The sequence below is a fragment of the Ahaetulla prasina genome, chromosome 2, assembly GCF_028640845.1.
Source record: "Ahaetulla prasina isolate Xishuangbanna chromosome 2, ASM2864084v1, whole genome shotgun sequence".
NCBI classification, from domain to species: Eukaryota; Metazoa; Chordata; class Lepidosauria; order Squamata; family Colubridae; genus Ahaetulla; species Ahaetulla prasina.
Window position 1 is genome coordinate 132097264 of NC_080540.1, and position 18468 is coordinate 132115731.

The 18468-nt window shown below is 42.2% G+C and overlaps 1 protein-coding gene across 1 annotated transcript in view; it reads left to right on the forward strand.

The window, feature by feature from the left end:
* Window positions 1–19: 19 nt before the first annotated feature.
* Window positions 20–18468, forward strand: part of EME1 (essential meiotic structure-specific endonuclease 1) — a 41413-nt gene continuing 22964 nt past the window's right edge. The window contains exon 1 of the mRNA XM_058171362.1: window positions 20–83. The gene's annotated coding sequence lies outside the window, so the exon portion shown is untranslated. The remainder of the gene's footprint in view (window positions 84–18468) is intronic.

Here is an 18468-nt window from a genome sequence, read left to right on the forward strand (position 1 = left end):
GTGTACGAAAAAAGGATCGGCAACGGGAAATCCACCAGATGATTGCTGATAGATTTGGATTGTGGGCAGAAGTCTCTCCAGAGGTGAGCAATCAGTAGAAATGGTCTCTCAGGATGAAAAGTATCTATCTTATATCTAGTTCTATAAAATTATTCCCCTGATGAGGTATTTATAGAATTTGTTCTAAGTCCTTTTTATTGAGATAACTTGGGACTCTGCTCCATTTTTTTTTCAATTTTTTTTTTTAAATCTTAGAGGAAGGAACAGAGTGTTCCAGGAATCTCCAGTGCTTGCCACTTGTTTATATTCTTTCTGGTTAATGATTCATCTTGTATCTTTTGAAAAGTAGTTTTTCCGTCTTTTGCAAGGAGCTACAGCGGACAAGAAGGCAATCGTGCATAAGAGATCTATCCATTTAAAACCATCAGTGAGTGGGTTGGTTCGTGGTGAATATAGCCCTGAGGGTTTCAATAGAGGCATATGGTTTTATCTGCAGCTTCTCTCACAACCATGTGCAGGGCAGCAGGCCATGAAGATTCTAGCATTTTTGCTTGTTCTCCACATCTTTGATATAGTATTCCTTGGGATCTTTCTGGCTATCTGAAATAACTGGTATTTTTTTCAACTTTTATTCTGCCTGTTATCAGTCCCTGTCTTGTTCAGATTTCAAGCTAAAAGATATGTAATTCAAAGTAAACCATGTGGACCCACATTAAATTTGCAGTGTTTCTGCTGTGTTGGACCAAGTCTTATCTATCCAGCCCATATCAAAAAGCTAAATTTAAGCAAGCCCCTCTCCCACTTTTACCTGTGATCATTTTACTGCAAGGACATAGAACCAGAAATACATTTTCTACAAGCATGTCCCTGAACATGTGGCTCTTCTCAGCTTGCAACCATTCACCAAAGTACAGATCGGAAATTTGTGACTCTTCAGAGCTTATTAGATGATTAACTCCCTTCAGGTGGAGTTGTCATGGCTAGCGATAGCAGATGATGCAAGCTGTAGTCCATCATCTGGACAGCTGCATCTTCTTCATTCATCCATGCAAGCGGGAGTGATTTATCAATTTTTCAAAATCCAATCTATTCACTTATTTTGATATTCCAGATACTCAGCCTATCCTAAGTCAAGAGAAATTGCGATAAATGTGTAATTGCATTGGTTTTCCTGGACACAGAATGCTATTTGCTTTTATTGTAGTTCTTCCCCAACTATTTAAAAGTTAGTCCAGTTGACACCAATAAGACTTCCAGCCTTGAGATATGTATGCAAGATACAGCTTGGCTTATGCCATGCCATAGACAAGGTCTGCGGGCCGCATTCAGCCTGCTGGGTGTTTAAATCTGGCCCATGGGGCTGGTTTGCAATTAGCAAAGGACTGGCCTGTGGTGCCTCTGCTAGCAAAAACTGGCTATGTGAGGGGGGGGCATGTGTGACTCCTTGCCCCCTGTTTTCAGCCTGGATGGCCTTCTGCAGCACCCTCCTGGTCAAATCCCAACTCCTCCACCCCCCGGCTGGTCCAATGAGAACTACAGTACTGATCCGACCCTTGAAGGAAATCCAGTTTGACACCCCTGTCATAGGCAGACATGTGAGACTCCTTCAGCTCCCATTCAAAATACCTGTTTGGAGTTCTCACTAGTTTCAATGGAGTGTGTTAAAAACCCTCTGGTTAAGATAGCAGAGCAAGAACTTACCTATGCAAGAAATTGAAAGAGTGGTGGAGTGGTTCAGGTGTTTGTCAGGTTAAGGTTACCTTTAGCCATGGAAGTTCGCTTAGTGACTTTCGACTAGTCTCTCTCACACACACGCTCACTACCCAATCTCACAAGGTAATTGTGGAGAAAATAGAAGAGAAGAGAATCCTCTGTATGTTTCTTTATGTCTCTGAAGGAAAGGTGAGATGTAGACAAAATAAATATTACTATTGATAAGGGATAATTTTAAAAAGAGCCATGGTGGCGCAGTGGTTGGAATGCAGTATTGCAGGCTAATTCTGCTGACTGCTGGCTGCCAACAGTTCGGCAGTTAGATCCTGATTGGCTGAAAGTTGACTCAGCCATCTATCCTTCTGAGGTTGGTAAAATGAGGACCCAGATTGCTAAGGGCAATACAGTGACTCTGTAAACCGTTTCGAGAGAGCTGTAAAGCACTGTGAAGCGGTATATAAGTCTAAGTGCTATTGCTATAATACAGTTAAGAGATTCTGGAAGAGGGAAGGGGGAAGTTGCATTTCTAGTGTGTTTTTGAGGGAAGGTGGGAAAAGCTAGAGATGGACGGTATTGCTGCGCTCTCAACCTGTCAGTAAGTTACCTGTGACATGTATTCTGGCTGCTCTTTACCCAGTACTCTAACCCGGGGGTCTCCAACCTTGGCACCTTTAAGACTTGTGAATTTCAATGCCCAGAATCCCTCAGCCAGCAAAGCTGGCTGAGGAATTCTGGGAGTTGAAGTCCACAAGTCTTAAAGTTGCCAAGGTTGGAGACCCCTGCTCTAATCCATTCAGGACATCGGAGTCTTTACTATGCCTTATAATAGTGGTGTGAGAAACTAAAATAGAAACAAACTAATCTTGTCTCTTCTAGCAACTGGTGGTGCGCAGAATGTTTTGAATCTTAAATGTTTCAAAGCACTGTCTAGTACAGCTACTGGTACAAAACATGACATTTGGAGTTCAAAACGATTGTCCTAAGCATTTTGGAAATGTTCTGGTACTACTCAGGCTATTGTGAAAATGCTCTGGCCTTGAAAACTGGCCTCGAGATGAGTGGAGCAATATCTGAAAACTTTTAGGAGAGCTACAACTCTTTTGAAACTGAACAGCTAAAAAAACTTGCACTCTTTTAATTATAGTTTGAAACATTTCGTATAACCATCAGTGCTCACTGAAATCAAAAGAGTCTATTAGAAGGTGATTTTCTGTGGTATTCTCTCTAGTCAGAGAATAGTTATTTGTTTGTAACTCAGTGAACTGTGATTAAATGAAAGGCTTATTGCTGCTTCTTCCAGGGCTTCAAAATCTACAGAATTTGTTTGGCAAGAGGTGATAATAAAGAAAAGGAAAAAGTGCACGGCCTCTGTGCAAATATCACTCCATCATATTACTGCCATTTCTTTAAAACTGTAGCTTCATAGAAGTGCTTTGAAGCCCCGTTTCAAACAATTTTCAGTCTGACCTGTGCTGTAGTGAAAGGGTTAATAATCGGGGTGAATGTTATTGACATTTCAAGGAAATAATTGCTTAGAGCAGAATACTTAATTGAGATGAAATAGCACCTGCTTCACTACTAGGAATGTAATCTCATATATAATTATTAGGGAGTCCATTCAATTGATCTCCGTGGAATTTACAACCTAGATCCTTTATCTGAAAGTAAATGCTTTTGAAATCACAACCTGGAACCCTATGCTGGGACTTCTAACGGCCTTGAGCCTTTAAAACTTTCATATCAACAAATAATAAGGGCAGTCAGCACCTTGAACACCAATTACAACTTATATTGCACACTTAAAGCACTTTCTACAGATATATAAGCCCTTATATAATAGCACGTAATCTAGATAGGCCAAACACTAGATAAGTAAGAACTCACGTTGGAACATAAATCTAGCTTCAAGTCCCTGTACTCAGATCATACGTCTGTCCTCAAAATTCAGCACTTCTTTCCTCTCACCCTATATTTATTTATTCATTTATTTTTATTTATTTATTTATTTGTCAAACACAACAGTATATATAAGTATAAGCATGAAATAACCATACGAATTGAATACAATCAAAGGGAACATTAGGAAAGGAACGGTAGGCACGCTGGTGCTCTTATGCATGCCCCTTAGAGACCTCTTGGGAATGGGGTGAGGTCAATAGTAGACAGTCTTTGGTTAAAGCTTTGGGGATTTTGAGAAGAGACCACAGAATTAGGTAGTGCATTCCAGGCATTAACAACTCTGTTTCTGAAGTCATATTTTCTGCAATCAAGATTGGAGTGGTTCACATTAAGTTTAAATCTATTGTGTGCTCGTGTATTGTTGCGATTGAAGCTGAAGTAGTCTTCGACAGGAAGGACATTGTAGCAGATGATTTTATGAGTTATACTCAGGTCATGCGGAAGGCAGCGGAGTTCTAAATTTTCTAAACCCAGGATTTCAAGTCTGGTGGCATAAGGTATTTTGTTGTGATCAGAGGAGTAGAGAATTCTTCTTGTAAAATATTTCTGGACATACTTAATTGTATTAATGTCTGAAATGAGGTGTGGGTTCCAGACATATGAGCTGTATTTGAGAATTGGTCTAGCAAATGTTTTGTATGCTCTGGTTAGTAGTGTAATCTTTCTGGAGAAGAAGCTACGCATGATTAAGTTTACAACTCTTAAAGGGAGAACTCATTGTGAGACATCAAATGGAATGCTTTGCATATCAGTATTTGTTAAAACTTACAAGCTGAAGTCGGAAAAAAAGAGCAGCGCAGGTATTTCTGAGTTGTACCTCTTGATAGCCCTAGCCACCTTGAGAGGAGCAAACAATGCCGGGAAGTTAAATTCTGTAACCTTGGGATATATAAAAAAAGATTTTCTTCCTTTTCTATCTTAAAAAAGATGTGTCCTCTGAATTAAATAGGTTGAATATCTTTATAGGCAAAATTTTGTCCTAAACAAGGCCAGGACAGTTAATGTTTATTGTGGGTGCCATTTTGGAACTATGTATTTAGAGCTCCTGCAGAAATCCAACCTAGCATGCTTACTCAATTCTAAAAATCATAGCCAGATGTAAGTTCAGCAACCATAGGTTATTTGCAGTGGCCTCACTTTGCGATTTCTTATTAAACTTTTGACTTATAGATTCTTTTAGTCTTTAGGGCATGTTTTCACAGTTATATGGATTAATATATCAGACATTATCCTGAATAGCTACATCTGCTTTAAATCTTCCTGTCTTCTCCCTAACTATTAAAAACCAGAAGAATCCACTCTGAGTATCTTGGCATTGGGACATTCCCTCCCAGTGCCAAGATACCCAGAGTGGATTCTTCTGGTTCTTAATAGTTAGGGAGAAGACAGGAAGATATAAAGCAGATGTAGCTTTTGGAATCCTTGCACAAAAACAAGACCAGAACTTCCCTATCCTGATGTAGTTGTGGAATATTGTATGTGTGTACCTTGGATGTAATAGGTGACAATCACTCCATTTCTACCTGTCTTCTTTTGTTCTATGACTGGAATAGACATTCCTTATTGAATTCCCCCCATGCCAAGGCAAAGAGGATCCCACTCTCTGGATTACAGGACTCCTTCCAGAAATCTGTAAAATCATGTAAAAATCTGGCTGTTCCCCAAATGCCTTTGGGACCTCACTGATGGCGAATTATTGCTGCCAGATAGGTGTCTGTGAATTACAACACTCCATTTTTTTTAATGCATTTGTTGTTATTGCACTGATTCATTGCTTTTGCTGCTGTGCAAAACTGTCTTCTTTCAAGAAGAAGACAGTTCTTTTAAAAAAATACCGTATTTTTCGGAGTACAAGATGCTCTGGACTATAAGACACACTTATTTTTTGGGGGGGGAAGGAAAACAAGAAAGAAAAATCTCCTCTGCCTCCCAGCAATTTTCCTCCTTGCAGCAAACAGCAAACAGCCTCTTTAGTTTCATTTTTGTTTTCAGCACAGCCTGATTAGCACAAGAAAAAAAGATTTGCCTCCTTGCAGCAAACAGCTGTCTGGGGATATTGGCCCCTCTGACAGCAATTCTCTTTTCCTCTTGGTGCGGGAACAGCTTATTTTATCAGAAGGCTCTTATGACAGATTTCCAGGAACCACAACATCAAGAACCTAAGTCAGTCAGTTCCATTAGCAGGTTTAAAACCTGTAATCAATAATAAACGAGTCTCTTTGTTTTCATCCACTACTATATATACTGGTATCCTCTAAAAACTAAGAATGATTCTAGCTTCAGAACTATTGTTCTATTCTGCATGCCAAGGCACGTAACCGACAACATTACAGCCCTACCTATGTTTACTGGAATTGCCCTTGTGTTCAATACTGCAATGCTTACTCCCAGATAAATGGGTGTAGGATTGCAGTTTAAGTATAATTAAAGGATTGGATGACAATCCTAGTTTACATAACAAGTGTTTAAACACAACATTTACATGCCAATGGAAGACTATAGGCAAGCTTTTTCTAGTGGATTATATTGCAAGCTAGGTGTTTATTGTGTTGCACTGCTTTGCAGTTTACTTTGTTGGCTTCAAGTGCAGTGTATCACTTGCTCAGCTGCTCAGTAATTTAATTGCAACAACTAAGGAAAAATTCTATCACAATTCTTTGAAATATTTGGCGTGTTTACAAACACCCACTTCACACATAAGAAATATGCATTTCCAGTGCTTGATATATATATATATGGGACCAACCAGTTCCTCCCCCACATCTTTCCTTCCTGTCGCTGGTAAGTGTGACTGGTAAGTGTGCTGGTAAGTGTGACATTACATCATAACATATTTTTATTGAAAAATTTTCTAACGTAGTAAAAAAACGTAAAATAAAATAAACCAAATAGTGAAAAGAGAAAAAGAAAGAGAAAATAATAATTTATTTTAAAAGTTACAAAAAAGTATACAGGTAGTCCTCAACTTATGACCACATTTGAGCCCAAGATTTATGTTGCTAAGTGAGAAATTAGTTAAGTGACTTTTACCCCATTTTACGACTTTTCTTGCCAAATTTGTTAAGTGAACCACTGCAGTTATTAAACTAGTAACATGGTTGTTAAGTGAATCTGTTTTCTCCATTGACTTTTCTTGTCAGAAGGTTGCAAAAGGGGATCATATGACCCATGGACACTGCAGTTGTCATAAATATGAGTCAGTTGTCGAGCATCCTAATGAAAATCACGTGAGGATGCTGCAGTGGTCATAACTGTGAAAAATGGTCATAAGTCGCTTTTTTCAGTACCATTGTAACTTCGAACAGTCACTAAACGAACTGTTGTAAGTAGAGGACTACATGTAAAGAAGCCACTAGGGTGACTATAGGCCTCTGTTCTAAGAAGAGCTGACCAAAGAACTGGAAATAAAAGCTATATCAGAAGGAAGAATGCAGAAAGTCATTGCACTGGTTTGCACTGTTCTTGTACAACATTGCTAAGGCTGAGATCACCCATTGCTCCAAACCATCAACCATGGATTATTAGACATGAGTGAGGGTGAGGGTGGTCCTATTTGTACGGTAAGTGGGAGGGGCAGATATGGCGGAAGCGAGGGATCGTATCGTTTTCCGGGGGCGCGCGCTCGATGTTTGAAGGCGATCGCGCGTCCCAATCCCTCAGACTTCTCCCGTTCCCCGGATGGTCGAGACCCTCAGAACCTGGGCCTTCGGCTGATGTTGTGCAACGCACGGTCCGTGGTCAATAAGGCCCCCCTAATATATGTTCTTATCCAGGGGGGTTCCGCGGACCTTATGGGCGTTACGGAAACCTGGCTGAGCACAGAAGGGGGTGTGCCCCTTGTTGAAATGTGCCCACTGGGTTTCTGGGCATTCCATCAGCCGAGGGCCCAGGGTAGGGGTGGGGGAATGGCGGTTGTGATTAAGGAGAGTCTAGAGCCGAGGGAGACCACTGTACCTCAGATGGCCGGGTGTGAATCCCTCTTTGTGAGGTGGGGCCATAGGTATCAGATGGGCTTGTTTGTCACGTACCTGGCTCCTTGCTGCGTGACAGCTGCCCTGCCCGAGCTCCTGGAGGTGCTTGCTGGGGTGGCAGTTGAGACCCCCAGACTTATTGTCATGGGGAATTTCAACTTGCCATCGACCGGCATGTCGTCGACAGCAGCTCGGGAGTTCATGGCTTCCATGACGGCCTTGGACCTGACCCAAGTAGTTGATGGCCCTACTCACATTGGGAGTGGCACGCTGGATCTGATTTTTATCTCTGGTCAGTGGTTGAAGGATCTGGACTTGAGGGATTTAGTCATTGAACCTTTGTCATGGTCAGATCACTCTCTCCTTCGCCTGGACTTTCTGACCGCCACTCAACACCGCAGGGAGACGGAACCAATACGTTGGTTCCGTCCCAGGCGCCTGATGGACCCGGAGAGGTTCCAGAGGGAGCTTGGGCCGTTTCCTGAGGGTCTAGCCCACGGCACGGCTAAGGAACTAGTCGCGGCCTGGGAACAGGCCGCGGCTGGGGCTTTAGACCGAGTGGCTCTGAGGGAAGCGAGACGTTGCTACGTCTCCTCTCTCATAGCGTCGGCAGATAACCGCCCGGCCACCCTGTTTCGGGTGACCCGCTCTCTCCTTCAACAGGGAGAGCGGGATGACCCGTTGCAGGGACGTGCCGAGGAGTTTAGTGGTTATCTATACGATAAAATCGTTCAGCTTTGGGACGGTCTGGATCAAAATTGGGTGGATCCAGGTGAGATGTCGGAGGGCTGTCTTGTTGAGACTGTTTGGGATGAATTTGACCCTGTGACTCCCGAGGATATGGACAGGTTGCTGGGGAGGTTGAACGCCACCACATGTTTACTGGACCCGTGCCCCTCCTGGTTGGTACTGGCCACGCAGGAGGTGACACGAGGCTGGCTCCAGGGGATTACAAACGCTTCTCTGTTGGAGGGGATCTTTCCGGCCGCCTTGAAAGAGGCGGTGGTGAGACCTCTCCTCAAGAAGCCTTCCCTGGACCCAGCTGTATTAGGTAATTATTGTCCGGTCTCCAACCTTCGCTTTGCAGCGAAGGTTGTAGAGAGTGTGGTGGCATGTCAATTACCTCGGTACCTGGATGAAACTATCTATCTAGACCCGTTCCAGTCCGGCTTCCGGCCCAGTTATAGCACTGAGACGGCTTTGGTCGCGTTGGTTGATGATCTCTGGAGGGCCAGGGCCAGGGGTTATTCCTCTGCCTTGGTCCTATTAGACCTCGCAGCGGCTTTCGATACCATTGACCATGGTATCTTGCTGCACCGGTTGGAGGGATTGGGAGTGGGAGGCACCGTTTATTGGTGGTTCTCCTCCTATCTCTCTGATCGGTCTCAGACGGTGTTGACAGGAGGGCAGAGGTCAATCCCGAGGCGCCTCACTTGTGGGGTGCCGCAGGGGTCGATTCTCTCACCCCTCCTGTTCAACATCTATATGAAGCCGCTGGGTGAGATCATCAGTGGTTTCGGGGTGAGTTACCATCTGTACGCTGATGATACTCAGCTGTACTTTTCCACACCGGGCCACCCCAACGAAGCTATCGAAGTGCTGTCCCGGTGTCTGGAAGCCGTACGGGTCTGGATGAGGAGAAACAGGCTCAAGCTCAATCCCTCCAAGACAGAGTGGCTGTGGATGCCGGCACCCCGGTACAGTCAGCTGCAACCACGGCTGACTATTGGGGGCGAGTCATTGGCCCCAATGGAGAGGGTGCGCAACTTGGGCGTTCTCCTGGATGGTCGGCTGTCTTTTGAAGACCACTTGACGGCCGTCTCCAGGAGAGCTTTTTACCAGGTTCGCCTGGTCCGCCAGTTGCGCCCCTTTCTAGACCGGGATGCCCTATGCACGGTCACTCATGCCCTTGTGATGTCTCATCTGGATTACTGCAATGCTCTCTACATGGGGCTCCCCTTGAAGAGCACCCGGAGGCTCCAGTTGGTCCAGAATGCGGCTGCGCGGGTGATAGAGGGAGCCCCTCGTGGCTCCCATGTGACACCTCTCCTGCGCAGACTGCACTGGCTACCTGTGGCCTTTCGGGTGCGCTTCAAGGTTTTGGTAATTATCTTTAAAGCGCTCCATGGCATTGGGCCGGGATACTTACGGGACCGTCTACTGCCACCGATTGCCTCCCACCGACCCGTACGCTCTCACAGGGAGGGACTCCTCAGGGTGCCGTCAGCCAGGCAGTGCTGGCTGGCGATGCCCAGGGGAAGGGCCTTTTCTGTGGGGGCTCCCGCCCTCTGGAACGAACTTCCCCCAGGACTTCGTCAACTTCCTGACCTTTGAACCTTTCGCTGCGAGCTTAAGACACATCTTTTTATTTGCGCAGGACTGGACTAGGATTTTAAATTTTTAAATTTGGTTTTAATGGGGGTTTTATTATTCTATTGGGGTTTTAATATTCGGCCGTATCTAATAAGTTTTTTAATTGGGGTTTTAACTTGTATTTATGTATATTTTACGTGGCTGTTAACCGCCCTGAGTCCCTCGGGAGATAGGGTGGTATATAAATATGATTAAATAAATAAATAAATAAATAAATAAATAAATAAATAAATAAATAAATAAATAAATAAATAAATAAATAAATGTCTGCACAATACACATTGAAAAAGGTCTGGCTGTTTTAGGAGAATTGTGTTAGCTTGTAGTAAACAAAAATCAGGAGAACTCTTTTCAGACTAACCCAGGGGTGGGATTCTACCAGTTTGGGTGAACCGGTAGTTCCGACGATCAGCTGGGAGCGAACTGGTTCATCCCAATGATCAGATGGGTCCACCCACCCACACTATTTTCCTACTTTTATCTTCTCAGCTGATTCGCGCAGCAGAGCAGATTGCTGTGCCTCAGCTGTGTTTCTCCTCCGAAGAAACACGGAAGTGAAGATTCCTTCAAACTGCCCAAGCGCACGCACACAAAGCGTGTGATCACGTTAAACCAGGAGGATCCCACCACTGGACTAACCCATCTTATTCAAAGGCTTTTGTGAACTACAGTTCACTTTTTCAGAGCGTCTAAATTGATGCAGGGTTTAAATTGTAGTGCAATGGGGGAAGTGGGGGGGAATGGAAATGGTGGTTAGGCAGATACAGATTATACTTTTTATTTTTATTTATTTTATTTTGTCACAACAGTATGTATAAGCGTAAGCATGAAACAACTATACAACATATAATGAAAGGAAACAATAGGACAGGAACGGTAGGCATTTTTGTGCTCTCATGCACGCCCCTTATAGTCCTCTTAGGAATGGGGTGAGGTCAATGGTAGACAGTTTTTGGTTAAAGCTTTTGGGAGTTTGAGAAGAGACCACAGAGTCAGATAGTCTGTTCCAAGCGTTAACAACTCTGACAAAAGTCATATTTTCTGCAATCAAGATTGAAGCGGTTAACATTAAGTTTGAATCTATTGTTTGCTCTTGTATTATTGCGATTGAAGCTGAAGTAGTCTTTAACAGGAAGGACATTGCAATAGATGATTCTCTGTGTTAAACACAGGTCTTGTCGGAGTCGGCGGAGTTCTAAGTTTTCTAATCCCAGGATTTCAAGTCTGGTGGTATAACGTATTTTGTTGTTTACAGAGGAGCGGAGAACTCTTCTTGTAAAATATTTCTGGACTCGTTCAATTGTATTAATGTCAGAGATGTGGTATGGGTTCCAGACAGGTGAACTGTATTAAAGAATTGGTTTAGCAAATGTTTTGTAGTGGCTGGTGAATATGTTTCCCTGCTACTAATTCTTTTATATCTATCTATCTATCTATCTATCTATCTATCTATCTATCTATCTATCTATCTATCTATCTATCGCTATATCTATATCTATCTGTGGTGAATGTGTTTCCCTGCTACTAATTCTTTTATATCTATCTATCTATAATATCTATCTGTCTATCTGTCTATCTATCTGTCTGTCTGTCTGTCTGTCTGTCTGTCTGTCTGTCTGTCTGTCTGTCTGTCTGTCTATCTATCTATCTATCTATCTATCTATCTATCTATCTATCTATCTATCTATCTATCTATCAAGTTTATTGTCATTGTACGTATATACACAGTATACCCATACAACAAAATTCACATAATATCCAGAGACCAAGGATTGTCAACACACATGACAATCCCCAGACACCCCCACACCATCAAAATTCCCCACCCCAAACCATCCAAATATCCACACAACAAACCAAGTAATGCTTTTCCAACAGCTCACTGATGGTGGCCCTTTAGTTCATTGTTGAGTGCAATTATAGCTCTGGGATAAAAACTATTCAGAAGCCATGTGGTCCGAGTTTTAATTGTTCTGTATCTTCTGCCAGAAGGCAACAGTGCGAATGCAGTGCGAATCTCAATTGACAGGAAATATACCGTGTTCCTGATCTTCTCTTCACAGTTGCCGCCCCCTTATGAACAGGCCTTGAGGTATCCTGCCGCCTTGTCAAGAACCGGAGCTGGCTCAGAATTGTCAACCAGGCAGAGCCTGCCAGATATGCTGCAAGCTTCTCCCACTTACCAAACTCAGAGGAACACTTCGGTATAGGCTGGGAATGAGTCCTCCACACTCCATGGCACAGACTGGGCAAGACTTTCGTTTCTGCGGGGCAGTTGGCCAAAGGATGCTGAGGAAGTGGAATGAAACTCTTCGGCATTGTTGCAAAGCAAGCCATGTTCTCCCTTCCCCCCCTTACAACAATTACAGCTGTCTTGAGCTAATCCTTAAAGACAAAAATTTGCTCATCCTAATGGAACAAATTGCCGTAGGGAAGTTCTGGATCAGCTTCTCTCTTCCTCTTTTTATATACGTCGGACCCCAAATAAGGGGTCTTCCACCAAGAACAGCCTAGAACAGTGTTGCTCAACCTTGGTTGGCTACGTTGTGTGGACTTCAAATCCCAGAGTTCCCCAGCCAGGTGAACGTTGCCACTCTCCGGCCTAGAGACTATTTCCAAGATATCTCCAGATGATCTTCTTGCTGCAGCAGTAAGTCAAGCAGACACACCATTGGAATTTTAGTTTGATCCCCCAGGAGCTAAACATCAAAGCCATTGAACCTTCCCTGATAGTTGTTTTAAAGCGATAAAGGCTTCTGGTTCAAAGACCACCCTCGGAGAATGTACAGCAGCTCTTCCACTTTTAAAAAAATACCTCTGTTAGAGCTGCCAAACTTTCAAGATATTTACCCAAACTTTTTATTTTCTGTTAGCCATCATAAAACAATATCCACAGGACACCATTCGGGGCTTCAAGTGACACAATGAATGTATTTTACCCTCTGGCTATTTTCATTAATCTGCACATATGAATGAACGCTGGACAAATTCTGGTGGGATTTTTCTCCTTTTGAAGACAGGGTGGGAGCCATTTTGCAGATCTGGACAATTTCAGAGATTAAGTAGAAGACAAGTCTGGCACTTTTGTCTCATGTTTCCCCAATTGAAATACAAATAAGCCTGTTTTGCAGCCAAGCCATAACTGATAAAAAGAGTTATCTGTCAAAATGTAAAAGTCTCCTCGGAAGGGAAGATTTCGCTATTTTCATCTATACCAGAATTGTTTATTCTGCTTGTCAGCTGGAGCTCAGACAGTCTTGATAAGCTTAAATTTAATTTGCTGTTTGGATGTGCTGGGGGGCAGGCTTTTGTTTGTTTGTGTTTGACTAATAATCACTCCAAATGTTCCTAATGCTATCATTGAAAATGAATCTAATTGGGAAATGCTTGGGATCGCTTCTACAGTTTAACATGTAAGTTATCAGAATGAGGTTACTTATTTACCCTTTCCTGTCCGTGAGATTGAAAAGAACAAATTTGAGTTTAGGTATATTTGTGTTCAGGTTTTATTTTAAGGACAGTTAATGTAACACTCAATATGGCTAACACATAAAGAGATAGCTGTAGTAAATTGATGTTTCTTTGCTCCTATCCCCGCCCCTGAACACTCTACTTGTATTACTGTATTTCATGTTTAAAGGCAAGCAGGCTTTCCTTTAACTTAACAGTTAGGTTCATACAAACCTCTGTTTTACTCATGGTTTGTTGAACAGGCCATAACCCAGTTAGCCAAAACCAAAGAAATCACACTGCGGCTTCGCATGCTGTACTTATACAGCTAATTACTGTTGAGTTCCACAGCCTGTTGAATGATTTACTTGAACTTTAGTTAGAACTATGGCTACGTATCTGCAGATAAAAAACAGAAGGAAATGACGGTGATTAGGGAGTGCACTGTTGCTATCACCAATGGGCCTCCAGTTTGCTGGTTTCACACACTGCATTAAGCTATAAAAGTTTCAACGCGGATTGCAATAGGAAGCCAGTCACCATGACCTATTGAAGAATCACATTTTGGCTTGGTGGGATATGTGAAGTTAAGTCAGACTCATTTTTACATCAAATCTTAAAAGAGAGAAACAAATCTGCTAAAACAACTCGCCTCATCTGGGATTAGGCATTCATTGACTTGAGTTCCCAGAATACCCAAAGTCAAAATGTGGCTTGTTTGCTTTGGGATCAGTGGGATATGTGAATCTGTTGGTTATGCATTTGTCAATGAAACATGAAAAAATTCATGCCTGTAATACACATAAAAGCTAGCACTATTGCATTTCATATTCTAACGGTGTACAGTACAGGGTGATTAGGCAGGCTATTTTCCCAATGAAGACAAGCCCTAAATTTACAATATATTTTTTTTCAATCTAAAAAAAAAAAGCAGGAGGCCAGTGAAGTATGAGACTGGCTGAATAATTATGTGATTTAGAAAGAGAACAGGTACTCTTGCACTCAACTGTTTAAACACTTCTTAGGTCCCAGGAAATGTAGCTAATAGAATAGAAATGTAGCTAATAGAATAGAATAACAGAGAAGACCTTAGAGGTCTTCTAGTCCAACCCCTGCTTAGGCAGGAAATCCTACACCACTTCAGAGAAATGGTTATCTAATCTCTTAAAAACTTCCAGTGTTGGAGCATATACAACTTCTGGAGGCAAGTTGTTCCACTGATTGTTCTGTCAGGAAATTTCTCCTTAGTTCTAGGTTGCTTCTCTCCTTTATTAGTTTCCACCCATTGCTTCTTGTCCTACCCTCAGGTGCTTTGAAGAATAGCTTGACCCCCTCTTCTTTGTGGCAACCCCCTGTTATATCGGAACACTGCTATCATGACACCCCAGTTCTTCTTTTCATAATACTAGTTCCAGCAATTGTTATTTATGTTTTATTCTTGAATCCCCTAATCATCTTTGTTGCTCTTCTCTGCACTCTTTCTAGAGTCTCAACATCTTTTTTACATCGTGGCAACCAAAACTGAATGCAGTATTCCAAGCCTTACCAAGGCATTATAAAGTGGTATTAACACTTCACGTAATCTTGATTCTATCCCTATTTATGCAGCCTAGAACTGTGTTGGCTTTTTTGACAGCTGCTGCACACTGCTGGCTCATATTTAAGTGATTGTCCACTAGGACTCCAAGATCCCTCTCACAGTAACCACTATTGGCAAGGTACCACATATACTGTACCTGTGCATTTGTTTTTCTTGCCTAAATGTAGAACCTTACTTTTTTCACTGTTGAATTTCATTTTGTTAGATAGCGCCCAATGTTCAAGTCTGTCAAGATCCTTCTGTATCTTGAGCCTATCTTCTGGAGTGTTGGCTATTCCTGCAAGCTTGGTGTCGCCTGCAAATTTGATGAGTTCCCCATCTATCCCCTCATCCAAATCATTGATGAATTTGTTGAAGTGTACTGGGCTTAAAACAGAGCCCTGGGATACCCACTGCATACTTCTGTCCATGTAGATGCAGTTCCACTGAGGACTACACATTGCAGTTGGTCAGCCAGTTCCGAATCCATCTGGTAGTGATGCTGTCTAACTCACGTTTCTATTTTATCAAGTAGTAGGTTATGGTCTATGTTGTCAAATGCCTTACTGAAGTGACCAAGTAAATTATATTGATAGCTTTCCTCTGGTCCACTAGTTTTGTCAACTAGACAATAAGATTAGTCTGGCATGATCTGTTTTTGACAAACCCAAGTTGGCTTTTGGTTATTACTTTATTTGCTTCTAAGTATTCGCTAATTCGTTGCTTGATTATCTTTTCCAGAATCTTCCCTGTTATTGAGGTCAGGCTGATAGGTCTGTAGTTTCCTGGATCTATTTTTTTTTTTTTTTTGAAGATGGGGACTACATCAGCTCTTTTCCAGTCCTCTGGCAGTTCCCCTGTGCTCCAGGATCTTTGAAAGATATAGTTCAGTGGTTCTGAGATCTCATCTGCCAGTTCCTTCAGAACTTGGGGATGTAATCCATCCAGTCCTGGTGATTTGAACTCGTCTAGGGTAGACAGGTGCTCCCTTACCATTTTCTTCCCTATTTTAACTTGTTTTCTAGTCTGTTTTTTTGTGGTGCTTTTTTGATAGGTTGGACTGTTTTTTCCCTTTGTGTAAAGACAGATGCAAAAAACAAATTAAGTAGTTCTGCTTTCTGGCTGTTGCTTTTCACCTTCTTTCAACTTTCTCCCAGCAATGGTTTGGAAAAGTTTTCTTGACTTTTTTCTTGTTTTTAACAAGTTGGAAGAAGCATTTTTTGTTATTTTTTACTTTCGTTGCAAGCCTTTGTTCACTGTAAGCCTTAGCTTTCCTCACTTCATCTTTGCAGGCTCGGGCTATTTGCTGATATTCTGCCTTAGTTACGTACCCCTTTCCACTTTTTAAGTCTGTCCTTTTTGTTATTCAGTTTGTCAGAGTTCTTTATACAGCCATGCTGATTTCTTTTGAGAGCTGTTATTTTTCTTCTTCATTGGTATTATGCTAGACTGGGCTTTTATAATCTCTCTTTTTGAAATTTCTCAAGTATGAGTTGTTTTCCCCTTGAGGATTCTCATCCATAGAATCCTTCCCACGCTCTAAGTTTATTGAAATTAGCTCTCTTAAAGTCCAAGCCTCTAATTGGACTTTGTTCTATTGCTTATGCTTGCATAATATTGAATTCCAATATTTCATTATCACTTCCCCCCCCCAAGGTTCCCGTAGCTTCAACACCTTTTATCAATTAATCTCTGTTAGTGAGAATTAAGTCCAATATGGCTGATCTCCTTGTTCGCGCCTCTTACTTTTTGGGAAACAAAAGTTGTCTGCTGGGTTTGTCAGGAACCTTTTGAAACTTCCACTTGGTGCAGTTTTTCTCCCAGTTGATGTCAGGGTAGTTAAAATCCCTCATTACTATTGTGGTGTGCTTCCTACATACCTTAGTTAACTGACTAGCAAAAAGTTCATCCATTTCCTTTGGTTGGGCGGCCTATGGTATACACCAATGGCAATGTCATTTCCCCCCCTTTTACATTGACCAAAATGCATTCCAGGCAGTTTTCATCATTGTCATGCTCTATTTCTGTAGAGATGTAGTTATTTCTTATATATAGTGCAACTCCTCTTTTATTTGGTCTATTTCTTTTAAATAATTTAAATCCCTCTAGCTGTATGTTCCATTTGTGGGTTTCATCCCACCAAGTTTCTGTAATGGCAACAATATCATATCTGCCCTCATTTACTTGAATTTCTAATTCACCCCGTTTATTCCTCATACCCTGTGCATTGGTGTATGGACATTTGAGTCTATTTTGACTGATCCTGTGTTTATTTTCTACATAACCTGTATTGTCCCCTACTGCTTACCAGTAATGTAATGGTCAAGGAAGGTTGTCACCTGTGCACTAGAACTGTATGTGGCTACCTGAAGGCACAGGCATTTAAGTTTTCAGATTTCATGGGTGAAAGTAGGCCAAAACATAGATCTTGCCATGGAATTGCATCCCATCCCGTTTATAATCTTGATTGCTTATGCTATGCTGTGGCCTGCATCCCAGGTCACCTTTTTCCTTCTTCAGTTGGTCACAGTGACAAAGAAATGTATCCAAGGACTGGAATTGCAATGTTGAATATTAAGAACGTGATTTTTTTTAATAGCGGCAAGACGAGGCACCACTGTAAAATAATTTCAAAGTGATGAATCTTAACAGAAACATTATCTAGAGACGAAACCATTAAAGTCATAGGTACCATACACAGGTACACAGGTACCATAAAAGTCAAATTTATAATTAGTCTAAAGCAATCAAATTGTCTTGCTTCCTCCTTTTGTTGCAATAAAGTTTGAATTATATATTGTTATAAAGGTTTCCCAAATAGTCATATACTATATAACTAATACTGAACCTATACTTGGTTCTAAGGAATAACTATGGTTCACATGTAATGTCATAATCTATGGTTTTCAAACCACCTGGCTGGATCCACACTATGCACTAAGCCAGGGGTGTCAAACTCGATTCCATTGAGGGCAGCATCAGGATTGTGTTTGACGTGGGGGGGGGGGCTGTGGCCAGCTCAACGTCACTCGTGTTGGGGCATCTTTGGTGGCCCAAGCGCTCTGTCAGCAAAAACGGGCTCCCAAGCTCCATTTCGGCTGCGACGGCCTCCTGCAACCCTCTGCCAGCTAAAATGGAGCTTGAGAGGGCCACACACAGCCCTCCTGAGCTCCATTTTTGTTGGCAGAGGCACTGGGTCGCTTCTTCGCTGTTTCCAGAACAGCCCCGTGGGCCAAATCCAGCCCCTGGACCTTGAGTTTGACACCCCTGCACTAAGCCAAGTGAACACCAAAGTAATTACATTTTATCTAAACACGCTGTGTAAACAGATCAGTGCTTGACACATTGGATAAGGAATAAGCTGGGATGGGATAGGAACTTCCCGCTAGATTGCATCTATAGCACATCTGTTTGATACATAGT